This window comes from Microcebus murinus, chromosome 1 (genome assembly GCF_040939455.1).
Source record: "Microcebus murinus isolate Inina chromosome 1, M.murinus_Inina_mat1.0, whole genome shotgun sequence".
NCBI lineage: Eukaryota > Metazoa > Chordata > Mammalia > Primates > Cheirogaleidae > Microcebus > Microcebus murinus.
In genome coordinates, this window is record NC_134104.1 from 56,562,165 (window position 1) to 56,583,309 (window position 21,145).

Below are 21,145 nucleotides of genomic sequence, written 5' to 3' on the forward strand. Positions count from 1 at the left end.
ATAATTCAGTTAGGTTTCCACTTGAGGCCTTATGCTTGATGATCTCATTGTTATTTTTAATTAAAATAATATCAAGGCCGGGCGCTGTGATCCTAGCTCTTGGGAGGCCGAGGTGGGCGGATTGCTCAAGGTCAGGAGTTCAAAACCAGCCTGAGCAAGAGCGAGACCCCGTCTCTACTATAAATAGAAAGAAATTAATTGGCCAACTGATATATATATAAAAAATTAGCCGGGCATGGTGGCGCATGCCTGTAGTCCCAGCTACTTGGGAGGCTGAGGCAGGAGGATCGCTTGAGCCCAGGAGTTTGAAGTTGCTGTGAGCTAGGCTGACGCCACGGCACTCACTCTAGCCTGGACAACAAAGTGAGACTCTGTCTCAAAAAAAAAAAAAAAAATAATAATAATAATATCAAAGATGGAAATGTACATTGGAACCACTGGAGGACAATTTCACAATACCAACCAAAAGCCTTTAAAATGTTGCATCCTATCCATAGATCCCAAACTCCTACTCAAAGGAATTCACTCTTAGGAAATAATCAGAATCATAAGTAAAGACTTATGACAAGATGTTTAACCAACTGTAATTCAGAATAATAATAAAAATGGAAACAACCTAAATATATGACAATAGAAGAATGGTTGAAAAAATAACAATTTCTCTCATTAACAGACTAGTACACAGCTGTTAAAGTCAAACTTTGGAGACGATTCAATGACATGGGAAAAATAATCTCATTAGAATGTTAAACTTAAAAAGTAGGATAACAACCTGTATGTACAATGAACTCAAATTTGCAGACTATGAAAGTACCAGGTAAATCAATGAAAGAGCTGGCTCCAACCTGAATTACCAAAATACATAATTGTACAAAATATTGGCACCTGGTTTAAGTTGCCCGTTAAACATCTGCCAATTCTGATTTAATTAGAATCATATACTCAGTGTAGAGAAACTATGTATTTGTATTGGTCAGAAACAAAAACAAGAAGAAAAATGCCTAGAAAAAGCACTCCACTATGTTAATAATGTTATCCCTGGGTAGTAAGTTTAAGGTGATTTTCTACTTCTTTGTGTTTTTCTGTATTTTCTAAACTTTATTCAATGCACATATTTTACAATCAGGAAAACAGACCTATATTAAAAGAGGGAAAATCCATCAAGTCCCTATTCCTCTCTCTACATTTTCTCAGCACAATGCTCTTCAGCTTTCCCTCACAACCAAGGAGATCCCTGTTTATATGATATAGGTAGAGTGTCTATAGAACATTGAGGAGAGAATGACATCTTTTTCTGTCACTTGCTAAACTTCTTCTAGTTTATTTTGGACAGCCCAGCAACATAGTGACTTATGTAGACCTACAGTCCCTGCTTGCACCCAACATAATAAATTAATGTGATGATCACTTCCATACTAAATTCTTCCTTTTGGGTAAAAGCCCATAAAGTTCCCAAGAAAGCAAGATGCCAGAGGTAATTCACCTTTAACAAAATAGAGAGTAGTAAAAAGCACGTACTAGGGCCAAACTCCATCTAACTGTCTTTAGATGGCTAGGAATGTTGGAGTAGGTGGGGTGGGTTAGGGTAGAGAAACTAATGTAAAGGGGAGGGGAGAATTAGGCAAGAAACACCTTCCCGGCAAAGGGGAGTGCAACTGAGAGTTCCGAGATACATTGTTCTTACAGTAATAGTAATAAACACGATCATATTAATAACAAAAACAATAAACATATCTAAGGTGCCACCAGTGTGCTTGATGTTTTGGACAGATTAAGTCCTTTCTGCTAAACTGTGATCTGCATTCTGCCTAAAACTAAGGAAAGGTGCGCATCCTGTGAAAGAAGAAGGTACGAGACCATGAGTCTTTCTTTTGGCTACATAGTGTTGGTAATGACTCCTATATTCTTTATCTTCTGTTGTGTTCTGATGCCCTCACTCGGAGCCCAGGATTGTGTGGACCCAAAGACCAGGGTGGAGGGAATAGAGAGGCCTAGGAGAAAGATGATGCGAAGGTGTAGGAGACACATTTGAGATGTTGAACAATAAATAGGAACATAGAAGAACCTGAGAACTTCGTGTGTCTTGTTCTCATTGGGATCCCACCATTGCCAGTAAGAGTGGTGCTTGAAATCATCTTTGAAAAACAGAAAGCTGGATACCCTGCTTGGGGATCTAGGTAGAAGTGGTGTTTTCACTGCAGTGGAAAGCTGGCTGGCCCATTCCCTTGGGAAATACAGAGTTCTGTACCTAGGGCGGACCCCAGGCCTCATATCCCTGACTTGTGCCTCAAAACGAAAATAAGAAGGTGGAAGCTAACCTGGTCATTGATCAGGAAGAAAAATAGGTCTTTGAGAATGTTGGGAGATTGGTAGAGATTAAAAGAGAAGAAAAGTGGAAAGGGGTAGATTGGAGAGGACAGGAGAATGCAGGTGGTTGATTAAAGACAGAGTTCAGAGCCTTTTCCTCTTTCTTTCTTTCTTTTATTATTTTTTAAATTATTATTATTATTAATTTTTTTTTGAGACAGAGTCTTACTCTGTTGCCCAGGCTAGAGTGCTGTGGCATCAGCCTAGCTCACAGCAACCTCAAACTCCTGGGCTTGAGCAATCCTTCTGCCTGAGACTCCCGAGTAGCTGGGACTACAGGCATGCACCGCTAAGCCCACCTAATTTTTTCTATATGTTTTTAGTTGGCCGATTAATTTCTATTTTTAGTAGCGATGGGGTCTCGCTCTTGCTCAGGCTGATTTCCAACTCCTGACCTTGAGCAATCCTCCTCCCACCTCGGCCTCCCAGTGTGCTAGGAATACAGGTGTGAGCCACCTCAGCCCGGCCCTCTTTTTCCCCTTCTTATTGAAATAGATTGTCCTCTGGATCCCTTTTGCTATATAATTTGATCCATTTGGGGACATGTCCAAGGATCCAGGCGCATAGAATTGAAAGTGCAAGATAAATCAACAAAGAAACTGGCTCCTGCCTGAATTATCAAATGCAGGAGAAAAAAATAGTGCAAAATATGGAATAAGATACATTTATATTTACCTTTCAATGTCTTTTGGTTCAGATTCAATTAGAATCATATACTCAGTGTAAGGCATGTACTTTTACTGATGAGAAACAAACAATAAGAATCAAAACTAATGTCCAGAAAGGTTAAGTGACTTTCTCTAAGTCACAGTGACTTCCTGACTCCCCGTGCAATGACCCTGCCACAGAGGGAAGGCAGCACCCCATTCGCCCTACCGGCCTGCCTGGCCAACTCTCAGCACAGTCCTCACCCCCTCAGCACAAACTCTCAGTCCACTTTGAACAAGTGGCTTAGCCTTTCTGGGTCTTGGTTATTCTTAGCTGCAGGGAAGGTGTGGAACGGACAACCCTTTACAATCTATGTTTCACCCCTAAAGAATAAGGAGACCCAAGTTGCCACAGTAGCATCTGTTTGACTTCCCAATGCTCTGGAAAAGGGGTTTTCAAAAACGGTGGCCCTGGGCTAGCAGCATGAGCATCACCTGGAAACTTACCAGGACAGCAAATTCTCAGGCCCACCCATTAAATCAGAAACTCTGGAGGTGGGGCCCAGAAATGGGATTTCACAGGCCTTCCAGGGAGCTCTGGTGCCACAGCTCAAGTCTGAGAACCACTTCCCTGAACGTTTTCTGACACACACACACCCGCCGTCCCCCAGCCCCTGCTTTCCCTCCCTTTCCTCGCTGCTACATCCTGGGATGATGAATGGAGGTCAGGGCGCTGTCAACAGAGGACGGAGGGCGCGGCAAACCCTGCCCAAGCCACCGAGAGGATGGGGGGTGGGGGTGGGGGTTGGGGGCTTGGAAAAGAAGGCGGCTTGGGGGCTGCCCGGAGACCAGTTTCCTTATCATGCTCCCGACTGCTGCTGCCCCCCTTTTGGGGGAGGTGAGAAATGGCACATTTAATAAGGTTGTTTTTAATGATTTATCCAGTAGTTTGCAGAAAAAGGAGACAGTTGAGAGGTGGTTGTCCGAAAAAGGCTTGGAAGAAGACACTGAGCGAAAGGAGGGAAGCATAGCATATGCCAGAGGTAGGGTCTGAAGTGAAGCTAAGGAGAAAATGGGGGGTTCAAGGGAGCCCCTGGTGCGAGAGAAAGGCAGAGGACAGTGCTTTTGGTGCGGGAAAAGGAAAGAACTTGGAGGAGAGCGCCGGTGTGAAGCGCGGCAGAAAGGGGGCGTTTGGGGAAAAACTGCCCTAAAGTTTGGGGGACTGTGGTTTTTTTTTTTTTCCAGCTTCCTTTGCAAGACTTTTCTTTGCTCCCTTTTGCTCCTCCCCCTCTTCCCCGCCTCCTCTGCTGCCCCCTCCTCCTCCTCGCGCGGTAATGGGAGGCTCCTAGGCAGGAGAAGCAAAAGAAGGAATTGTTTGCGAGCTCAGTCATCCAAAAAAGCTTCTTCCATATGGAGGGACCGGGTGCGCTGGGCGCGGCGTCCCCTGCCTTGTCCTTCTGCTGCCGCCGCCGCCGCGGCCCCCGCTTCCTGCCGCGGGGACCCTGAGCCCGGGCCGCGGGTGTCAGGGCCGCGCGCACACGCACGCACACACAGACACACCGACACTCGGCACCCGCGCACACGCCCTCGCGCCGCGCTGCCACGCGCGCCCGCACGCGCCCTCCCTCGCGGCCCGCGGCTCCTCCGTCCCGGACTCCTTTGTTGCCCCCGCCGCGGCCGCTCTCCGGGGCTGTGCGTCCCCGGTGTCACCGTGCGTGTCGTGTGTCCGCGCGGCGCGGCGCTGTGTGGCTCTCTCCGCGCCCATCACGCTGGCCCCCGAGCCCCGGCTCGCCCTTCCCAGGCGCCGGCTGCACCGGAGGTGAGTCACGTCGCTCAAGTTTGTTTTCTTTTCATAAAAAGTTTGTTTGTTGGTTTGGGGAGAGGAGGGGGCGGGAGGCGGCCGCAGGCCGGGCAGCGGGCGAGCGGCTGCTGGGGGACGCGCGGGCGGCGGAGCGGGGTCCCAGCGCTCGGCCGCCCGGGACGCGGGAGTCGCGGCCAGGCGGGCAGCGGGGGCTCGGGGCTGTGCCGCCGGCGAGCCGCAGCCGGGCCCGGGGGCGCCGCGTCCCGGCCCCTGCCGAGAAGTCTGGCGTCCCCCGGTTCCCGGAAGTTTCTCGGGTGGAAGAAGGGCCCGGGCAGCCTTCCGAACTTCCCCCGAAGGTTGACACCGGCGCCCGGCTCCCCGCGCCAGGCCGTGGGAGAAGCCGGCGTGGGCGTCGGCAAGTAGGCAGGAGCGCTCAGCACCCGTCGGGCCCCTTGGGGACGAGGGTCTGTCGTAGTTGTGTTTTTAAAAGGAAAGCACTAAAAGCAGGGATCGTGCTAAACAGCCTCAGAAAAGCATCCCTAGAAGGAGGGGGACAGGGGGCGAGGCTGGGGTGTCCAGAGGTGCCTGTGGGGCTGGGGCGGCGAGAGGGAGAACGTGTGTGTGTGTGTGTGTGTGTGTGTGTGTGTGTGTGTGTGTGTGTTCGCGCCCCCGTGTCTTCCTGGAGTTGTGCTCCTGTGGGTTTTTGTTTGTGTAACTATCAGAAGGTGGGGGACAGGAATCTCCGGAACAAGTGGGAAGGGGCTGTGGGGACGGCAAGGAAGCCGGGAAGGGTTCTCTGCTGGGTTTTTGGGCGGCCTGCTTGACTTCCTTAGTTCGCTTTGCCAGGTGATGGGAGGATTTTGGGGGTGGGAAGCAGGCAGACCTGGAGGAGTTTGTGGAGCCATGGGGATTCGTTTTGTTTAGTTTTGTTTTGGGGATGGGGATGGCCTTGGTGGAGTTACTTGAAGCAGAGTTGTGTTCCTCCAGAGATGTGGCAGTAGAGCTAAGAATACTCAAACCACACACCAGCAATCCTAAACAGGCATTTTTTGGGTGTGGTGGGGTGTATTGCTGCTCCCCCCATGCCTCTCTTGAAGTTCAAATGGGTTGGCCTAAGTTTTTGACCCATAGTTACCTCTTGAGTGGCCTGAGTGTAGAGTATATTTTGGTTTCAGGCCCTTGTGCCACCTCCAAGTGTCCTGTACCCAGGACTCATTTTGTCACCTATTTCTTTGTTGCCCAGAACTTTGCAAACATTGACCATTTGATTAATGTCATTATAAAAATCCTTGAATGTGCAAACATTTCTGATTTATTTCACAACTGGATCCTAAACAGGCAGCCCAGCTCTGTGATGGTTTTTTCATCCCTTTGGTTACAGCCAATAAATCAATCTCCGTTTTCTCAAGGGCAGCATGGAAAATATTAAAACATGGTCTTTTGGACTGGGATGGGGGCTGGGATGCCCATACACCTGGGTGACCTGTTTTCTGAACTTTATTTAAAGTAAATCTGAGGCAAGAGGTTGGCCATTTTGAGGTGTATAGCAGGTTTCCCAGGAACATTTCTGAGGTCTTATAATTGGCACTTTTTAATGGTCTCATAATTGAAACCCAGAAGGTTCCCGTGGTAATCTTGAAGCACCATGGGGTCAGTGGGACAGAGGCTGGGTGGAAATAGCAGTGGAGTTATGATCTTCCTGCTAGATGAGTTTTGCAAGTGAGTTTATGCAAAGAGGTAAAAATGAAAGAAGAGTTGCCTTGTTGTGCCACATTGCTGACTCTGCCCGCCCCCATATAGATTTATTACTCAGAATTTGGCTCTTAAGGAGGCAAAAGGCTGTCTACACCAATGATGTCAGAGGATTGAGACTTCAGACACTGTCTCTTTATCCTGTTTCAAGCTACCTTAGAAGAACAACATTGCAAGAGACATTCACTTGTGAGAAAGTGCCTGAGCTATAGGCTGTTAGCTTTACTTGGGACAGGAGGTTGATAGAAGTCAGGATAGTTGGTTCTTTGACCACAACTGGGGAGGGAGCTTGTGGGGAAAAAACAGAGAGGACCCTGTTTAGCTGTTAATTGGTCTGCCAATTCGTGATAAGGAGTGTGATTTATGTTCCTTTCCATTCTCCAAATGAGTCCAGAGATTTTTCCTTTCTTTGAGGTGCTTTTTCAGGTATTTGAGAATCCCAGCTCTCCTCAGCAACTCATGGCCTAAGAACGAATAGGAGATTTTACTCATGAAATAATTCAGTTGACTTCTCCATGGACCCTCAGGGTTTAATAAAGGAGGGCAAGAGGTGAGCCTGAGGAGGATAGTGTTCCATGTGCCTTAGGGGGTCTGGGTTCAAATTTCAGCAAGTCAGTGATATGGTTAATGAATTAGGGTTTCTCTCTCTGTGTCTTTCAAACTACAACAGAAGACCTGGGTACCTCAGATAATTGCTATCTAGTACTATGTGGCCTCTGAATAAGAAAGTGTGAACTTGGCACCAAAAGATATTATACATTTGGAGTTTACTTTCTTTCCGCTAAGCCCCCTTGCTATCTGGGAAAACATGGGAGAGAAGAAAGGAATGGAAATTTGGGAGGGAGAGGAAAGAAAGTAATATGTTCCATTTAGAAAAATCTATTTACTCTAACATATGTGACTTTTTGTCATCTCCATACTTTAATTCAGTAAACACATATAGTGCATCAGATACCAGGCTGAGAACTTCCTTGTCCCAAGACAGTAAGTTTTCTTAGTCAAAGCGTGGTTCCTCCCAAATTTTTATTTATTGCACAAGCATTTATTACTAATTAAGCAAATATTCTAAAAATCATCCACAATCCCATACTGTAACATGACTTGTTTTTGTTCATTCATGTGCATATATACTTTTTGAAACCTCAGACACTGTCTCTTATCTTTTTTCAAGATAATTCAGAAGAGCAACATTGCAAGAGACATTCACTTGCGAGAAAGTGCCTGAGCCGTTAGCTTTACTTGGGAGAGGAGGTTGATAGAGGTCAGGATAGTTGGTTCCTTGACCACAACTAGGGAGGGAGGTGTGGGAGAGAAAAACAGAGAGGACCCTGCTTAGCTGTTAATTGTTCAGCAAACTCATGATAAGGAGTGTGATACACAGTTATGATAAAAGTATAAGCTCTATTGTCATCAGAGAGCCCTGAAGTATCTCTACATTTTTGACCAGAGACTCACAGAAAACAGATATAGCCAACCACTTTGCTGTTGGTAGGAAAGACCCAATACCTAAGTGTGTTCCCACATGCAGCCTTAACATGTAATATTCTCATAACTTATGAGGTTGAATCAAATATTTGGGGTTGGGGTGGGTGGGTGAGAGAGTGTGTTTGTTTTGAATCTAGAGATTCATGTTTACAAAAAGCTTTCCTAAAGTTGGATTTTGCCTTCTTGGAGCCCTCAGGGTTGGCAATGGGTAGAGGAGGGGAGGTGGAATGCAGGCAGGAAGGTTTACAGGATCAATCTCCGAGTGGCGCTGCCTTTAGGATTAGGAAACTTGGGCTGGAGCCCTAGCTCTGCCTATGAACTCCATTCACACTGCCTCAAAGCACTGAACTAATCTATTCCTGCATCTCCACTGCCAGAGTCAGACTCCTTCCCCAAGCCTGCCCAGTCTTTCCTGCCCTTCCTTTTATTATTCCACATCTTTTTCATTCCTGCTTGTTGATGCCCTTGACAACTGTAACTGACACATGGCTACTCCCCCCCCCCCACCCATTCTCCGGCAGTCTCATAATCAAGTCACCACCCAGTTTAAAAACAGCCTAGATTGAGAATCCGAATTTCTTAACACTTTCCTATGCAGCTCTGTCCCACCTCATGACACTATTACTTCAGTGGCAGCCTTCTGTTCCAGCCCGACCCGTCTAGTAGCTAACCCTTGATTTTTGTTGAGGTCATTCCTCGCCCTCTTTCTTATCACCCCAAGCCCCTTCCCTGTAAGCTCACCTTGTTTTGTGTGAGGCCTGCTTATAATGTATTCTAAAGGAATATTTGGTGAATACTGATGAAAGTGGACTGCTGGACACAAGGATAATGGCTTTGTACAATGTAATCATTGTTCTCAATCTATTGTTCATTTCAGCTCTAGCAAGAAGCCAGGAAGCTGGACATTTAAGGAGACCTATGATCTTAGAAAAGTTGCTCTTCCTCTGTTTTCTTATTTATAAAATGGATTAATAAAGAACTATTATGGTTTATAACAATGCAGTGTGTAAAAAGCAAATACTTTAGAACTGTTTGTTTACGTTGTTGTTCAAAAGATGAGACGATTCTCTTTTGCTTCAGTCTTGGACAAGCTTCCTGGAACCCATGACCCATGAAGTCTTCTCAGCGTTCACACCGGCTGAGGGTAGCAGCGAAAGAGTAGAAGTAGGTGAGGTTTCCTGCTCAGCCTAGTATCTCTGGCCCCTTGGCTCAGTCATTTTTTCATGATTTTTTGTTACCACTTGAAGATAGTATTTTTCATTCTTAAGTATTGAAAGAGTCCAACTTTGGGTGGAATCTGGACTAACTTCAGGTCAGTTCTAGTTCAACTCAGTCAAAGCCTGTGCTAGCCATGTGAACCCCCCACCCCCTTGTCCCGAAGAAAACTTTGTCAGACACGTCAGATACAAACCACGTACTGTGGGATTTGGAGTCTAAGCTTGCTGTGGAAAAGTCCTGCTTAGGTTGGGGTGAGGAAAGCCTTGTGTTTATGTCTCTGTCATTGGTATCACAGTGAATGCCTTGTGGTCTGATGTACCAGGGAGTGTTTATCTCACGAAAACCAGAGAGATTGTACTTCTTCTCATCTTCTGACATAAAGTTAGGAAATAATTTCTCTTTTCCTAATGATGAATTTGGCCTTCTCTTCAAAGAAGGCCTTTGATGTTTGGGACAGGATTACTGGGCAGTAAGAGGAAATCATAGCAGAAGGACCATAGCCAGTAATAGACAGTCAATTTCATTCAGTTGCCAGAGAAAACGTTGAGGAAAGTCTCAACTACTTTTCCTGGTTGGTAACAGCAAAGTGCATAATATGGGCAGGGTAAGTAGAGTTGAAGAAAAATAACCCAAAAGGAGCTGAGCAGTGGAAAGTATGGCAAAGACATGTTTATGCTTCTCCAAAATGACTTTGGACAGTGTTGGACAAGATGAGGGTGATGAAGTATGTGTTGGTTGGATCCTTCATCCTTTCAACAAGGTTTGATTGAGTACTTGCTGTGTGCCTGGCACCACGGCGTGGGCTGGCAGGGATCAATACCAGAGCCCATGTCCAGATCCTGTGACTGATGGGGAGGGAAAGGCAGGGAGGTGCCATGTGAACTCTCCTGTTAAAGCACTGGGGGTGGGGCGATTAAAAAAGACTCCTTAAAGGAGGGGAGTCAAAAGCTCAGGCTGAGTCTTAAAGACAAAGATGGAACTGGCATTACCTCTGCCCCCCCGTATGTGCTGTTCAGTATTTTCTCCCTGAAAACTCATTTTTCTTTAATGAAGGATAGGCCTGAGTATGCTGGAAACATGAGATTTCAAGTTCAGAGTAGTTTTTTGGTTTTTTTTTTAATTTTAAAAAAAGTTGAAACCTGGTGTCTCTGCATTGAATGCAAGAATCTCAGAAATCTGGGTTTTAGACAAGTTTCTAAAATCAATCACTGAATAGTTTTCAGGGGGAAAAGGAAAAATGTATGGATTTTTTTTCCCTTTCTTGTCTACTTCAGATTTTCGTTAAGAACTGTAGAAACATGTGCCTGAATGAAGCTTTTTACCTTTCAATTCCTTTTGCCATTTGTTCAATTTTCTGCAGTAGGTTTGCTTGGCTCTAAAATCATTCTCAGAGTACCAAGACAGGGGACATTTATTTTAGGGACATAGTAGTTGCTGGGCTCTCCAGTTGCCCAGAAACCTCCTTGGCTGCTGAAAGATAAATATCACAAAGGATGGGAGCTACAGGTAAGGGGAAGGGGGCATGGGGAACTGGCTGGCCTTGGAGGCCCCCTCCCAGACTGGCCTGGAATTGGATTCTGGAAGAGAGCCCTCCCCCACCTTCCCTGGCTCTGCCAAGACTTTTCCAGTTTAGTCCCAGCCAAGTGCCTTTACTAGTCTGAACTTACCTAACATTACAATCCCAGCAGGTTTATTAGGTATGGGTCACGGTTAATTGGAGAGGAAAATTGGGGGGTTCTGGGTTTATTAGTTTTCTATGAAAGCGGAGGCTGCTCTTAATTATTTCACAAATCGTCTTCCCCACTTGACTGTCTGTTTTCTGTCTCATGACTATCATCCCACAGTGGTGCTAGGGTGGCTCTTCCTCCTTACACAGCTGTGCCCAAGAGAGAGATTTAATAATGCAATCAGTCAGCACAGTGCCCTCTTTTGCAAGTGAGACCACATAGAGTCATGGAAACTCACAACTGTTTACCTCTGTCATTATGAATGGATGTTTTGTAGTGAACAAATTATGTAAGAATCTGCTGTATTATAGCCAAGAGTTAGATCGTCCAATGTATAGGCCTCTGAAATAATCACCTGCAGCCCTTCGTGGAGATTTTTGGTGGTCTGCCATCTGTGAAGGGCTCACAGTCAGGTCCTTTTCATTCTGTGGGCTTCTGTTGCAGAGATGGTAGCTGGGGAGTTAGGCCTGGCTTTGCCGGTCTGGACCGTGGCAGCTTGCCAGCAAGTTTCGCTGGGTGGTCTTTGACAATGGGAGAAGGGGGTTGGGGGAGCTCAGCTCTCCTCCCCAAAGAGGAACAACAAGGTGGCTTTCTATAGGTGGGTTTCACATCGGCAGCCAATCCCCTTGTCACTGACAACACCACACAGGTCTTGAGTGCTGGTGAAAAGAATTGAACAGGTTGCCTGAAAGTGGTGTTGTGATGGAGTTAATTTTTTCCCCCTGATTTTACAAATGAAGCCTGGTGTTTATGTGGCGAGTCTCCCTCCCAAGAGGGTGAGCACACGTGAGCAGCAGGTTGCCCTTCATCCTGTGAAGGAAGAATCGTTATTCTCACTTGTCAGGGGAGAAGCAAAACCCCTGGTGCAGCCTCTCACCCCATGGCTTAGGCCAGGGATCAGCCAAGGACCCGGAGTGCAGGCCGAGTTGGGCTAGTCTCAGTGCCGGAGAGGCAGCAGTGCCCACCTCTGCCATCCTTCCTGTGATGGGGAGAATGATAGCTGCCATGTGTGAGCACCTACTGTGTGCCAGGCCCCGTGCTAAGCACTACAAGCATTGTCCCCAGCAGTCTTGTGAAGATAGTTAAGAACTATCTATTTAGTCTAGTTATCCTACTCTACAGATAAAAGAGCTGAAGCTTAAATAATTGTAGTGACTTGTTCTGGTCTCACAGCTGGTAAGTGGCAGAGCCAAGATTTCATTTCAGGTCTGCTGACTCTAAAACTCGAGTTTTGCAGGGGAAAAAGAAAATGCCCAGGCAAGCTTTCTTCCAAAGCAGAGCCCCCTTAGCTTGGGAGAACTGTTTCATTTGCAGCTAACAGAGTGTAAGGGGCAGGTGGCGCCCTTTATGAGACTTCCTCAAGAGACTGAAATTTAAAACTGGGGCTACAACTAGAAGGTCTTGAATGGCTCAACAGCAGCAGCCTGAGGGGAGCCGGGCTCTGTGGCTCAGACTTTGCAGCCAGAGGCTCTGTGGCTCAACTAGTGTCAGGCTTCGCAGGCAGTGGCGAAAGCCACGTCCATCATGGGTTTCATCACAGAACATGTTTCAGCTCCCCCCACCCCAGGATGTTGTCTGAATTGGCTGTCCTGAGTCTCTGCTTCCACTAGAGCTGCCAGACAAATCCATTTGCTCCTAGGATCTCTGCAAGTCTGATCAAGCAGGCTCTTCGTGTTCTTGGTGGAGTGAGGGGGAGAAGGTGTTTGGCCCAGGAGATACTTTTACTGGTCAGGAGAAGTGGCAGCTTGTATAGAAAAATACCCTGGGGAAGGAAGTAGCAGCTTTGACAGACAGGTAACTGACAGAAGATGCTACCTTCCAGGCAAATACTCACAGGGCAGCCAGCAAAAAGAATTCGACAGGCAGTTACCTGCAGAAGAGCTAAGCAGACCTCTCCCTGCTGGCTTAGGAGGGTGGTGGAGATTTGGCTGCAGACGACATGTGGTTACCTTTGTTCCTTGTTTTTCTTTAACAAACATGGAAAGCCTTAAGCCAAGGTGTTCTGGGTTTGAGGGCACACAGGACACCTGAGTTTAAGATATAATTATGTGACCGACTACTTGGGAAATGGAGAGGAAGTCATGGAAACTCTCTGCCTTTATTCCCGTCCTCACAAGCAGCCTTCTCAGAACACCACAAGGAGGCAGTGAAATGTGAGAAGTGTTCCTCCAAAAGAGGAAGACTTTTGATTGAAAATGTTCCTTCTTACCTCAAAAGCCTAAGGTCTGTGGCATCTGTGCTCACCCAAGATGAGTTTGGAGATGAGAAATTTAGGGAATTTGTCAGAGGTGAGAGTCTGGACATACAGGATGCATCTGCTTCTGTGGTTGTGCTTCTGTTTTCCAAGGGCAGGAGCCTGGATTGGAAGCACTTTGGTCATATTGTCAGAAACCCTCCTGTATCCCTCCAGCTAAGCTGCCTTTGCCTCCCTGTTGGACAAAGCAATGAGGGGTTTCAAGATCCTACAGGAGTTGAGGAAGGAAAAGAACTCATGGCTAAAGAATTCTGGCTAACCTTCCTTGAGAGGGCCAGGAACAACAGAGTCTGGGGAGTTTCTGGGGGATCCCATCTGAGAAGACAGAAGTCTGGAATGAATCTTATTAGAAGAAGGGCGAAGTGCTGGGGGAAGATGGTTGATGAAGGAGGGAGTGGTGTTTCTAGAGTCACTTCCAGGTTTGAGATTGAGCAGCATTCTGGTGGAGAGAAGGCTTCAGAACATGCTTTCAGTCCTGGCTTTGCCAGTTGCTAGGTGTGTGAGCTTGGGCAAGTCTCCTAAACTCTGAGACCCCAGTTTCTTAAGTTATTGCAAAGGGGAGGCAAGGTAAAGTACATGAAATGCATTGGGAGCAATCAGTAGAAGGTAACTGTTGATATTTGGAAAGGAAGGAGGAACAGAATGAAAGGAGGGTTATTGATGGGGTTGGGCAGCTGGAAGGATGAGTGGTACAAGGTCCTGCTGAAGGAGCCTGCAGTGGCTCAAGATCTACAGCGAGAAAGAAATTCAAGGATGGGAGGAAGAAGAGCTCGCAGTAGGCGGCCCGAGTGCACCATTCCTTACCAGGCCTCCGGTAGATAATCTCCTCCTCCAGCTTCCGCTCTGCTTCTTCCCCAACTCAGCTTTCCCATTCAAGCAATTATGCCCCAAATCTTGGATTCAGCCTTGACTCTGTTCTTGCTTTCACACTCCGCTTTACATTGGCAAATAGTGTTGCCCTTAGCCTTCAGAATGTTTCCAGAATCCTGCAGCTTCTCACCACCCTAGTCTTCTATCAACATTTCTGACCCAGATATTGCAGTGGATCCCCAAGTGTTCTCCTTGCTTCAGCCCTTCCCTGACCCTTCCACCCCCCACCCCATGGTCTGCGCTTCATAGAAAAGTCAATGTCACACTGTTGAAACAGAAGCCAGTGGAGGTCATTTCTCTGTTCATAACTCTCCATAGCTTCCTGTTTCATTCAGAGAAAATATCTATATACCTTGCAGTGCCTTCTCTCACCTCACCTTTACCCCCTCACCTTACCTCTCCTCCCCTCCTTACCCAACACACAGCCTCCTTGTTGTGCATTAGCCTCCTTGTTGCTCCTTAAACAAACTAGCTAAGCAGCCTCCCTCCTCAGGGGCTTTGCACTTGCCCTGCCTGCTCCCTGGAAGGCTCCTCCCCCCCAGGCACCTGCACAGCACCCTCCCTCATTTCATTCAGGCCCTGCCTCATGGCCACCTTGACCTGGCCACCCTTTATTAAATAGCACTCCCACCCTCATTCTGTCTCCCCTCAACCTAATTCATTTTTCCTTAACATTACACCTCCTGGCATATTTATTTGTTCATTTGCTTATTGCCTGCTTCCCACTAGAACCGAAGATCCATGAGATTAGGGACTTTGTTTTGTTCCTCACCGTTTCCCAGTAGAATCTGATAGAGCAGAATCTCCTAGAGTAGAATCTGGTAGGAAAGTGGTGCTCGAATGTTGTTTGTTTGTTTGCTTGTGTGTTTTTGCTAGTCTGCAGGACTCTTCTGAATCTCAAATGGGACATGCTAAGAGTTTTAAACAAAATGAAATAATTTCATGTGGATTTACATAAGAAAATGTATTCTGGGGTATTCTAATGTTACAGTCTCTGTTTCAGAAAAGCCAGGAAGCAATGTGCAAGGCTGCTGTAGAACGATCCCAGTTCCTTTTCTTTTCCTCAAGGGGACTGACTGCAGGAATGTCCATGGGTGTGGACATGTCATGGGTGTGCCAGTTGTTCCACCTCTTGGGGGGATAGGGGAAGGGACTCCCTTCCTCATCACTCACCCAAGGGGGATCTGGTGAATGTCTGCTTTATGGCCAGCACTGTGCTCAGCCTGGCTCGCTGTCTCATCCCACCAGCAGTTGACAGCCTGATCATTCATCTAGGATTTCCTAACTGTGCCTGGGCCATCCACTTTGCCACTCTCCTCCTTTAGCTGACTGAGTGGAATTACAGTTCTGTCAAATCTGCTTTGAAACCACAGGCCCAGGACATGGAATGAATTTGAGAATAGTTCAGCTGCGCACACACGAGGGCCTGGTGGGGCTGGGCACACAGGAAACAAAGATGGAGAGTTGACAAGCTATGAAAGTGAGGAACAGCATGTTTAGATGTCCACCTAGTCGGGGGCATATCTGACTTCAAATTGCATCTCAGTCATTTCTGACTTGGTTCTAGATTTAGAAGCTGAGGAAGAAAAAAGGGATAAAGATCCCGGGAGGTTTTGTGCAGACAGCAATGGTGAAAAACATGCCTGAGAAATTATACAACCAGATCCCCAAACCCAATGGGTATGCATCTCGGGAAGATGAGAGAATAGTCCAAGCCTCCTCTTTCAGTTTTGTTTTGTATTGTTTTTAATTAATAGTACCTTTTTCCCCCAGAAGTTTTAGGTTTACAGAGAACATTAAATGAAAAATACAGGGTTGCCATACTGATTTGCCCCTATTACTTAACCCCCACCAATTTCCCCTATTATTAACATCTTTTGTTGGTGCAGTACATTTGTTATAATTGATGAGCCAGTATTGACACATTATTACCAACTAAAGTCCATAGTTTACATTAAGGTTCACTCTTTGCATTGTGCCTGTCCTGAGTTTTGACAAAATACCCACCATTACAGGAGCATACAGAATACTACTTTCACTGCCTAAAATCGACCGATTCCTCTCTCCTTCCCTTGCCCCAGCCCCTGGCAACCACTGATCGACTTACTGTCTCTCCAGTTTTGCCTCTTCCAGAATGTCATTTGGTTAGAATAACACAGTTTGTAGCCTTTGCAGATCAACTTCTTTCACTTGGCAACCTCCTTCAACTTAAAACATGGCTTTCTCGCCCTCCTGGCCCCATACACGTATGTAGCTGGGGCTGGAGAAGGAGGGGCCCAAAGCTGTGTGCTGAGACTGCTCCCCCACCCCAAGCAGAGCCCCTCAGATCTGCAGTGTGATCCCTTTATCATCTTACCCTGAACGTCCCTGGCCCTGGTGCTACTGGAGTTTAACCCGGGCTGGTAAGCTGTCAGGAGCTGCCTGTGTTTGGGTTCCACATCTGGAAGAATCAGCTGTGCAGACCCTCCCGTTCCCTTCTGAAATGGAAAGACAGGAGGAGCACATGGGGCTGTTTGCCTTCCTCCTCGGTAGTTTGTTTTACTTGCTTTGGAGCTGCGGACAGGCGGTGGGGAAGTGAGGTCCCCTGGGCAGGCAGCCCTCCTGCACGCCCACGCCCACATCCGGTGGCGGTGGCCGCAGGTCTCTCAGCCTCTGAAGTCGCTGCCGTTCAGTCCTGCCGGGTGCCTGTTGAGCCCTGGGAGTGATCGAGCACTGGGGCCTGTTTTGTGGTCATTAGGAGGAAGACCGATGAGGTGCAAAGAGATTGAGGACATTGTCCCTGCCAAGAGGTACTTCTTTCTCGAGTCAGCCTCAAAAACTAGGATTCTTTGGGAGTTAGTGGGCAGCACCCTCAGTGTTCAGGGCACTCACCAGTCACTCTAAACAGTGGGGCTCTCTGGGGACAGCTGGGACAGGTGCTGATGATGGGTTTTATAACAGCATCGGGAGGAAGCTCTCCAGCCCCATTGCAGCTCTGTACCACATTTAGGGGAAAGGAAAGTGCATGTGAGTGGAGGGTCACTTGGATCATCTGAACCAGGCTGGAAAGTTCCAGGGGCTGAGGAAAGAGGGTATACTAGATAGAGAGGGTTCCAACCCTGGAAAACAGGGACTTAAATTCAGACCCTGGCTTCCATTGCTTCCTGTCTGGAATAAGCAGAGAACAGAGGCTGGGTGATACCTTCTCACGCTGAAAGACACCAGCCAGGTGTTTCAGAGTTCAGTACAAAGGAGGCATAAGACTCATTGGACACCTTGGAAAGTCGGCTTTTTGGACTATGGAAGTTCCATGCTGAAGATCCAAATCTGTACCAGCTTCTCCTCTGGTTTTCTCACCTGGCCCACCCTCCAGTCTGTAGCCTGACCAGTAACTCACTGAGAGTTCTGGGCTGCCATTCTGTGGCTCTGCCAACCCTGTGTAAGTGCAGAACAATAATACCTGTCCCCAGCTTGTCCCCAAGACTGTGAGCACTAATGCAATGGAGTATTTAAGTCTCTTTTAACTCTTCAGAGAGTTGTGCTCTACAGGCAAGCTGTCCTTCTTGCTTTTGTTGCTAATTATGGATTCAGGGTGGAGCCTCCTGACCCCTGTCTTCCTGAGTCTACCTCCAGAGTCTGGAAGGCTATAAGAGTGATTACTGGCCGGGCGCTGTGGCTCACGCCTGTAATCCTAGCTCTTGGGAGGCCGAGGCGGGCGGATTGCTCAAGGTCAGGAGTTCGAAACCAGCCTGAGCAAGAGCGAGACCCCGTCTCTACTATAAATAGAAAGAAATTAATTGGCCAACTGATATATATATAAAAAATTAGCTGGGCATGGTGGTGCATGCCTGTAGTCCCAGCTACCCGGGAGGCTGAGGCAGAAGGATCGCTTGAGCCCAGGAGTTTGAGGTTGCTGTGAGCTAGGCTGACGCCACGGCACTCACTCTAGCCTGGGCAACAAAGCGAGACTCTGTCTCAAAAAAAAAAAAAAAAAAAAAAAAAAGAGTGATTACTGACCTTTAGCCCATCCAGAAGCCTTGGCCCTTGCCTCAGTTTACATTGAGAGGCAGAGGATAAAGAATTACCAAACTGGGCGAGTGTGGGACCCATGTCCCTACCAAATTCCCCCTCACTCCTAAATCACCCTCTCCACATTCTGTCCCCACAGGAAGTACAGTGAGAATCTTGAGAAAGAATCCCAGACCAACTTCCATAGGTTCATGCCAGGTGGTGCGTATGCATGAGCAAAGGCCACATATTCTGAACCAAAAGACAAATACATGATCTTACAAAGCAGTTTTATTTTTCTGATATGGGGAAGAAAACTCTCAGAAAGACTGGTTTATAAATATCTTGTGATGCTTTTTAAAAAATCACCTGTAGCATAAGGAATGGCATTCTGTACAGTGGGGCCTTCTCAGAACCTCCAAAGGTGTGGGTTCCTGTTGGAGTGGGAGGTGCAAAGAGTCCTGTGGGGGAGCTTTAGTGGGTGTTAGGGGAAGGAAATCTCCAGTGTGATCTGGGTCTTCTTTAGTGCTTTCTCTCCAGAGCAATCTGCAGAAACAGAGTGGGCTCCCAGTTTTATGTACCACTGCACCACCTCTCTGTCCAGAAAAAGCCAGCCTTCAAGGCAGGAGAACAGGGAAGCTCCTTAATAACCAAGTTCTATATACCTTGAAAGTCGGGAGATATAGAGGAACTGCGTGTCCAATGGAGATGGAATCTCAGGCAGGCAGAACTAATTTTTCCCACAAGGGAAATTGACAAAATGGTAGTGTTAATGCCCTCTGTCTGGATGGGGAATGGTCGTGAGACTTTGTCTGGGTGCATCTCAGCCCCGATAAGACGTAAATCCCTGCTTGGGGATGTGGGTTCTGACCTGTCTCCCTGGATGAAGAATGCCACTCACTAAAGCTCAGGGTGCCCGGGCAGCTGCCTTTCCTCAACCCCTTGAGATTTCAGGCTGAGCTCTCCCTGCTTGTCCGGGTATTCAGCAATAGCCTTGCTTGAGAGCAGCTCATTCATGCCTCTCCCAGGGGCCTGAAGACATTTGCCACCATCGGCATGGCCTTTCAGTCCCAGAACTGTATTTAACAGGTTATTTACTGAGCACTGTGCCTACTGCCCTCAAGACACCTATATCCCAGCTTCTGAATATTTCCCACACCAAAACAGGAGGTCATTCTGCCTTGAATTGTATTATCCGCATTACCTTCTTAGAAGAGTGCTTGGCTCAGGGAGGTACTTAGACGGTCAGCATTATCCTCCTCATTATTGTAAGTTTGGCCTGCCATGAGATGCTGATTTATAGAGCCCATTTTCTCAGATAATTTGGCTATTTAAAGAGTTTTGTCAATTGTGGCATGTTTGAGAATTTTATAGGTAGAAAGTGGAGGCCCAGGGAAAAGTGATAAATTCAGAAATCCAAGCCAGTTTCCTTGATGGTCTTTCACCGAAACTCGTGGCCTCCATACTTGGTTGGTTCTGTAGTCAGAAAAGAGCCAGCCAGAGCTGAGACTTGTCATTGGTCACATATGCTTGGGGTTCTAGGGAGGGCCCTTTCTGGACAGGGATGCCCCAGAAAGATGGAGGACAATCAGTTGGCTCCAAGTCTAGAGTCCAGACATCCAGGGAGATAGTCTCCTCGGGTCTCCTCTGGTGGGACCAGCAGGCTCCTTCTCAGGGGTTGGCTGCCTTTTTAGCCCAACACTAGGGAGCCTTTGGGGGCCAAAGAGGGGGTACACTCCCTCCTTCACCAGAGCCTGGGCACTCGCTGAAACCTGTCTGATAGGGCCTGTTTGCCTTAATTGAGAGGACATTGGATGGTTAGGTGGTTAGGGATTCCTGGAAGTTGGTTCAGGATTGGGAAGATCTGAGAGAATCTTACCTAGTTATTTTACTGAAAAAAAAGTCTTACTTTGTATTAATTTTAAAACTGAAAGATGCATAAAAACAGAACAAATCATATGAACCCCATGTACCCACCACCCATATTCCACAATTATAAGACAGACAAAAGTGTTTTTTTTTTTTCTAAATATTACTTTGTTTTCATTACTGAGCTGCATGTGTGGGATAGGCAAAGACAGATGCTACAAGCCTACTCTTTCCCAAAGAGGTGTGTGACCCAGCCTTCCCACTGCCTCCCGACAGGGGAGCAGGAAGGAAGGCACACCAGCTCTGGGCACTGGGGTTTGATTTGCAATTGTCTCCCGGTGCTCTGAGATGTTTCTATGTGTTTCTCTTACCAGATGTTGAACTCGAACTTTATCTTTGGATTCTCAGGGCCTAATATTCAATGGGTGTTCGGTAAGAGTTTATTGACTTATGAGGCAAGTGGTTTCATGAGACAGTGGGGTTCCTTCTGGACAGGTGTGAGTAATGGGAGTGCTTTGCTCACCGTCCTGGGGGGAAGGAGCAGAGGATGGTACATAGAGTTGAGTGAGGGGCCATTATCTGAGCCCTGGGGGAGCTGAGGTGGGAAGGACAGAGCCTCACAGGTGAAGGGTTGGCTGAGATCATTTTAGAGAGCAACACTTCTCAGCAACGATTTTGCTGAGAAGGAGGCAGTTAGTAGCAGGAGGAACAGGAGAGACTGGAGCCCCAGATTCAGGCCCTGGGGGAGGTGGGGCAGGATTCTGAGAATGGGGACTCCATTTCCAGACCCATTTTTCTGGGTGGCCACAAGCAGTCTGCAAGCTGCCTGCACCACCAGGGCCGGCGTGCCATTTTAAGTGCTGTTTTATTCATTTTGGAGTTGGCAAGGGAGACCAGGCAAGGAACCCGGCTGTTCCAAGCGTGGAGGGAATGGAGTCCTCTTCCGGCCTCCGGAGTGCTCTGCAGTTCGGCTGCTCTGAGCCCCTCTGGGGCAGGCCTGGGTAGGGTGGGCCGTAAAAGGGTATGAAATGGGGCATTGGGTACTGGAGAGGAGACACCTTAGACACTTCCCCTCAGATCTGACCCTGGGGTGGGCAGGCAGAGGTCTCAAGCAGGACTTGTTACTAGCCGATCCTGGGGGAGTTCCAAGGGCCTGACTTTGAGCAGG

The 21,145-nt window shown here is 47.5% G+C and overlaps 1 protein-coding gene across 2 annotated transcripts in view; it reads left to right on the plus strand.

The window, feature by feature from the left end:
- The first annotated feature begins 4,334 nt into the window (after positions 1-4,334).
- BOC (BOC cell adhesion associated, oncogene regulated) overlaps positions 4,335-21,145 on the plus strand; it is a 71,294-nt gene continuing 54,483 nt past the window's right edge. For both annotated transcript variants that reach the window (XM_012787502.3, XM_012787504.3), the window contains exon 1: positions 4,335-4,833. The gene's annotated coding sequence lies outside the window, so the exon portion shown is untranslated. The remainder of the gene's footprint in view (positions 4,834-21,145) is intronic.